The following is a 7,860-nucleotide window of genomic DNA, read 5'->3' on the forward strand; positions in this document are numbered from 1 at the left end:
ACAGCAGTTGGTAAATTGGCCATAGCTTCAGGACACAGAAGTTTGTAAATTGACCATAGCTTCAGAGCACTGCAACTTGTAACTGACCATAGCTTCAGGACACAGAAGTTTGTAAACTGATCAAAGCTTCAGGACACAGCAATTTGTAAACTGACCACACCTTCAGGACACAGCAGTTTGTAAACTGACTATAGCTTCAGGACACAGAAGTTTGTAATCTGACCATAGGTTCAGGACACAGCAGTTTGTGAACTGACCATAGTTTCAGGACACAGCAGTTGGTAAATTGGCCATAGCTTCAGGACACATAAGTTTGTAAACTGAACATAGCTTCAGGACACATAAGTTTGTAAATTGACCATAGCTTCAGAGCACTGCAACTTGTAACTGACCATAGCTTCAGGACACAGAAGTTTGTAAACTGATCAAAGCTTCAGGACACAGCAATTTGTAAACTGACCACACCTTCAGGACACAGCAGTTTGTAAACTGACTATAGCTTCAGGACACAGAAGTTTGTAATCTGACCATAGGTTCAGGACACAGCAGTTTGTAATCTGACCATAGGTTCAGGACACAGCAGTTTGTGAACTGACCATAGCTTCAGGACACAGAAGTTGGTAAACTGACCATAGCTTCAGGACACAGCAGTTTGTAAACTGACCATACTTTCAGGACACAGCAATTTTTAATGTGACCGTAGCTTCAGGACAAAACAGGTGACTGAGGATAGTGTCTTTCAAGAATATTATAGTAACCCAACGACTTCAGGTAACTTTAAATCAAAACAAATTAGTTCAACTGACCAAGTTAAATACCATTGTATACTGATTATTCAACATCCAAACACAATATATTGACAGGCACCGTCATCATGCATAGAAATTGTTCCATTTCCAAAAGTTAAGAAACACTATGGACTAGCTATTATCAGTTTCTGAAACCTGTTACCAGTGTACTACTGAATGAAAAATTACCCACATACAAATTTGACCTATAATGTTGTTTTCTAGAATGTGGATTTTCCTCTCATGACATAACACATGTTATGGTGATATATCTCTTGTGTTGTAGAATGTGGATTTTCTTCTCATAACAAAATACATGTTATAGTGTTATATCTGTTGTGTTGTAGAATGTGGATTTCTCTCTCATGACATAATACATGTTATAGTGTTATATCTCTTGTGTTGTAGAATGTGGATTTCTCTCTCATGACATAATACATGTTATAGTGTTATATCTCTTGTGTTGTAGAACGTGGATTTCCCTTTCATCACATAATACATGTTATAGTGTTATATCTGTTGTGTTGTAGGATGTGGATCTCCCTATCATCACATAATACATGTTATAGTGTTGTATGTGTTGTTTTGTAGAATGTGGATTTCCTTCTCATCACATAATACATGTTATAGTGTTATATCTCTTGTGTTCTAGAATGTGGATTTCTCTCTCATGACATAATACATGTTATAGTGTTATATCTCTTGTGTTGTAGGATGTGGATCTCCCTCTCATGACATAATACATGTTATAGTGTTATATCTCTTGCATTGTAGAATGTGGATTTCTCTCTCATGACATAATACATGTTATAGTGTTATATCTGTTGTGTTGTAGAATATGGATTTCCTTCTCATCACATAACACATGTTATAGTGTTATATCTCTTGTGTTGTAGAATGTGGATTTTCTTCTCATAACAAAATACATGTCATAGTGTTATATCTCTTGTGTTGTAGAATGTGGATTTTCTTCTCATAACAAAATACATGTTATAGTGTTATATCTGTTGTGTATAAAATATGGATTTCCCTCTCATCACATAACACATGTTATAGTGTTATATCTCTTGTGTTGTAGAATGTGGATTTTCTTCTCATAACAAAATGCATGTTATAGTGTTATATCTGTTGTGTTGTAGAATGTGGATTTCTCTCTCATGACATAATACATGTTATAGTGTTATATCTGTTGTGTTGTAGAATGTGGATTTCTCTCTCATGACATAATACATGTTATAGTGTTATATCTCTTGTGTTCTAGAATGTGGATTTCTCTCTCATGACATAATACATGTTATAGTGTTATATCTCTTGTGTTGTAGGATGTGGATCTCCCTCTCATGACATAATACATGTTATAGTGTTATATCTCTTGCATTGTAGAATGTGGATTTCTCTCTCATGACATAATACATGTTATAGTGTTATATCTGTTGTGTTGTAGAATATGGATTTCCTTCTCATCACATAACACATGTTATAGTGTTATATCTCTTGTGTTGTAGAATGTGGATTTTCTTCTCATAACAAAATACATGTCATAGTGTTATATCTGTTGCGTTGTAGAATGTGGATTTCTCTCTCATGACATAATACATGTTATAGTGTTATATCTGTTGTGTTGTAGAATGTGGATTTCTCTCTCATGACATAATACATGTTATAGTGTTATATCTGTTGTGTTGTAGAATGTGGATTTCTCTCTCATGAAATAATACATGTTATAGTGTTATATCTGTTGTGTTGTAGAATGTAGAGTTCTCTCTCATCACATAACACATGTTATGGTGTTATATCTCTTGTGTTGTAGAACGTGGATTTCCCTTTCATCACATAATACATGTTATAGTGTTATATCTGTTGTGTTGTAGGATGTGGATCTCCCTATCATCACATAATACATGTTATAGTGTTGTATGTGTTGTTTTGTAGAATGTGGATTTCCTTCTCATCACATAACACATGTTATAGTGCTATATCACTTGTGTTGTAGAATGTGGATTTTCTTCTCATAACAAAATACATGTTATAGTGTTATATCTGTTGTGTTGTAGAATATGGATTTCTCTCTCATGACATAATACATCTTATAGTGTTATACCTCTTGTGTTGTAGAATGTGGATTTCTCTCTCATGACATAATACATGTTATAGTGTTATATCTCTTGTGTTGTAGGATGTGGATTTCTCTCTCATCACATAATACATGTTACAGTGTTATACCTCTTGTGTTGTAGAATGTGGATTTCTCTTTCATGACATAATACATGTTACAGTGTTATATCTCTTGTGTTGTAGAATGTGGATTTCTCTCTCATGACATAATACATGTTATAGTGTTATATCTGTTGTGTTGTAGAATGTGAAGTTCTCTCTCATCACATAACACATGTTATAGTGTTATATCTCTTGTGTTGTAGAATGTGGATTTCTTTCTCATGACATAATACATGTTATAGTGTTATATCTGTTGTGTTGTAGAATGTGAAGTTCTCTCTCATCACATAACACATGTTATAGTGTTATATCTCTTGTGTTGTAGAATGTGGATTTCCCTTTCATCACATAATACATGTTATAGTGTTGTATCTGTTGTTTTGTAGAATGTGGATCTCCCTCTCATCACATAACACTTGTAAATAAACTCTTATCTCGGATATTTCCATACTGTAAGTTAGCTTCATGTAAAAAAATAAACAATCAACTCTTATTTAGGATATTTCCATATTCTAAGTTAGCTTCATTTAAAAAAATAAACAATAAACTCTTATTCCGGATATTTCCATACTGTAAGTTAGCGTCACATAAAAAATAAATAAACTCTTATTTCGGATATTTCCATACTGTAAGTTAGCTTCATGTAAAAAATAAAAAATAAACTCTTATTTCGGATATTTCCATACTGTAAGTTAGCTTCATATAAAAAATAAACAATAAACTCTTATTCCGGATATTTCCATACTGTAAGTTAGCTTCATATAAAAAATAAACAAAAAACTCTTATTTCGGATATTTCCATACTGTAAGTTAGCCTAATATAAAAATTGAACAATAAACTCTTATTTAGGATATTTCCATGCTGGAAGATAGCCTCATATAAAAAATGAAGAATAAACTCTTATTCTGGATATTTCCATACTGTAAGTTAGCTTCATATAAAAAAATGAACAACAAACTCATATTTCTGATATTTCCATACTATAAGTTCGCCTCATATAAAAAATGAACAAAGAACTCTTATATAGGATATTTCCATACTGTAAGTTAACCTCATAGAACAATAAACTCTTATTCCGGATATTTTTATACTGTAAGTTAGCTTCATATAACAAATGAACAATAAACTGATATTTCGGATATTTTCATACTGTAAGTTAGCTTCATATAAAAAATAAACAGTAAACTAGTATTCCGGATATTCCAATACTGTAAGTTAGCTTCATATAAAAATAATAAACATTAAACTCTTATCTCGGATATTTCCATGGTGTAAGTTAGCTTCATATTAAAAAATAAACAATAAACTTTTATTCCGGATATTTCTATATTGTAAGTTAGCCTCATATAACAAATGAACAATAAACTCTTATTTAGGATATTTCCATGCTGTAAGTTATCCTCATATAAAAAATGAACAATAAACTCTTATTCCGGGTATTTTTATACTGTAAGTTAGCTTCATATAACAAATGAACAATAAACTCTTATTTAGAATATTTCCATGCTGTAAGTTATCTTCATATAAAAAAATGAACAATTAACTCATATTCCGGATATTTCCATACTGTAAGTTCGCCTCATATAAAAAATGAACAAAGAACTCTTATATAGGATATTTCCATACTGTAAGTTAACCTCATAGAACAATAAACTCTTATTCCGGATATTTTTATACTGTAAGTTAGCTTCATATAACAAATGAACATTAAACTCTTATTCTGGATATTTCCATACTGTAAGTTAGACTCATATCACAAATCAACAATAAACTCTTATTTAGAATATTTCCATGCTGTAAGTTATCTTCATATAAAAAAATGAACAATTAACTCATATTCTGGATATTTCCATACTGTAAGTTAAACTCATATAAAAAATGAACAAAGAATTCTTATTTAGGATATTTCCATACTGTAAATTAACCTCATATAACAAATGAACAATAAACTCTTATTCGGATATTTCCATACTGTAAATTAACCTCATATAACGAATGAACAATAAACTCTTATTTCGGATATTTTCATACTGTAAGTTAGCTTCATATAACAAATGAACAATATTCTCTTATTCCAGATATTTCCATACTGTAAGTTAGCTTCGTATAACAAATGAACAATATTCTTTTATTTAGGATATATCCATGCTGTAAGTTAGCTTCATGTAAAAAAATGAAAAATAAACTCATATTCCGGATATTTCCATATCGTAAGTTAGCCTCATATAACAAATGAACAATAAACACTTATTTAAAATATTTTTATACTGCAAGTTAGCTTCATATAAAAATTGAACAAAGAACTCTTATTCCGGATATTTCCATAGTGTAAGTTTTCCTCCGATAACAAATGAACAATAAACTCTTATTTCGGAAATTTCCACACTGTAAGTTAACCTCATATAACAAATGAACAATAAACTCTTATTTTGGATATTTCCACACTGTAAGTTAACCTCATATAACAAATGAACAATAAACTCATATTTCGGAGATTTTCATACTGTAAGTTAGCCTCATGTAAAAAAATGAACAATAAACTGATATTTCGGATATTTCTATGCTGTAAGTTAGCTTCATATAAAAAAATGAACAATAAACTCATATTCCGGATATTTTCATACCGTAAGTTAGCTTCATATAAAAAATGAACAATAAATTCTTATTTCCGATATTTCCATACTGTAAGTTAGCCTCATGTAAAAAAATGAACAATAAATTCTTATTTCGGATATTTCCATACTGTAAGTTAGCTTCATGTAAAAAATAAAAAATAAACTCTTATTTCGGATATTTCCATACTGTAAGTTAGCTTCATATAAAAAATAAACAATAAACTCTTATTCCGGATATTTCCATACTGTAAGTTAGCTTCATATAAAAAATAAACAAAAAACTCTTATTTCGGATATTTCCATACTGTAAGTTAGCCTAATATAAAAATTGAACAATAAACTCTTATTTAGGATATTTCCATGCTGGAAGATAGCCTCATATAAAAAATGAAGAATAAACTCTTATTCTGGATATTTCCATACTGTAAGTTAGCTTCATATAAAAAAATGAACAATAAACTCATATTTCGGATATTTCCATACTGTAAGTTCGCCTCATATAAAAAATGAACAAAGAACTCTTATATAGGATATTTCCATACTGTAAGTTAACCTCATAGAACAATAAACTCTTATTCCGGATATTTTTATACTGTGAGTTAGCTTCATATAACAAATGAACAATAAACTGATATTTCGGATATTTTCATACTGTAAGTTAGCTTCATATAAAAAATAAACAGTAAACTAGTATTCCGGATATTCCAATACTGTAAGTTAGCTTCATATAAAAATAATAAACATTAAACTCTTATCTCGGATATTTCCATGGTGTAAGTTAGCTTCATATTAAAAATAAACAATAAACTATTATTCCGGATATTTCTATATTGTAAGTTAGCCTCATATAACAAATGAACAATAAACTCTTATTTAGGATATTTCCATGCTGTAAGTTATCCTCATATAAAAAAATGAACAATTAACTCATATTCCGGATATTTCCATACTGTAAGTTCGCCTCATATAAAAAATGAACAAAGAACTCTTATATAGGATATTTCTATACTGTAAGTTAACCTCATAGAACAATAAACTCTTATTCCGGATATTTTTATACTGTAAGTTAGCTTCATATAACAAATGAACATTAAACTCTTATTCCGGATATTTCCATACTGTAAGTTAGACTCATATCACAAATGAACAATAAACTCTTATTTAGAATATTTCCATGCTGTAAGTTATCTTCATATAAAAAAATGAACAATTAACTCATATTCTGGATATTTCCATACTGTAAGTTAAACTCATATAAAAAATGAACAAAGAATTCTTATTTAGGATATTTCCATACTGTAAATTAACCTCATATAACAAATGAACAATAAACTCTTATTCGGATATTTCCATACTGTAAGATAACCTCATATAACAAATGAACAATAAATTCTTATTTCGGATGTTTCCATACTGTAAGTTCGCCTCATATAAAAAATGAACAAAGAACTCTTATATAGGATATTTACATACTGTAAGTTAACCTCATAGAACAATAAACTCTTATTCCGGATATTTTTATACTGTAAGTTAGCTTCATATAACAAATGAACATTAAACTCTTATTTCGGATATTTCCATACTGTAAGTTAGTCTCATTCACAAATGAACAATATTCTCTTATTCCAGATATTTCCATACTGTAAGTTAGCTTCATATAACCAATCAAAAATAATCTCTTATTCCGGATATTTTTATACTGTAAGATAGCTTCATATAAAAAAAAAACAATAAACTCAAATTTCGGATATTCCCATACTGTAAGTTAGCTTCATATATAAAATGAAGAATAAACTCCTATTTAGGATATTTTTATGCTGTAAGTTAGCTTCATATAAAAAATGAACAATAAACTCAAATTCCGGATATATTCATGCTATAAGTTAGCCTCATATAACAAATGAACAATAAACTCTCATTTAGGATATTTCCATGCTGTAAGTTATCCTCATACAAAAAATGAACAATAAACTCTCATTTCGGATATTTCCATGCTGTAAGTTAGCTTCGTATAAAAAATGAAAAATAAACTCTTATTTCGGATATTTCCATACTAAATTAACCTCATATAACAAATGAACAATAAACTCTTATTTTGGATATTTCCATACTGTAAGTTAGCTTCATATAAAAAATGAACAATAGATCCTTATTCCGGATATTTTCATACTGTAAGTTAGCTTCATATAACAAATGAACAAGAAACTCTTATTCCGGATATTTCCAAACTGTAAGTTAG

The sequence above is a fragment of the Tachypleus tridentatus genome, unplaced genomic scaffold, assembly GCF_004210375.1.
Source record: "Tachypleus tridentatus isolate NWPU-2018 unplaced genomic scaffold, ASM421037v1 Hic_cluster_1, whole genome shotgun sequence".
NCBI lineage: Eukaryota > Metazoa > Arthropoda > Merostomata > Xiphosura > Limulidae > Tachypleus > Tachypleus tridentatus.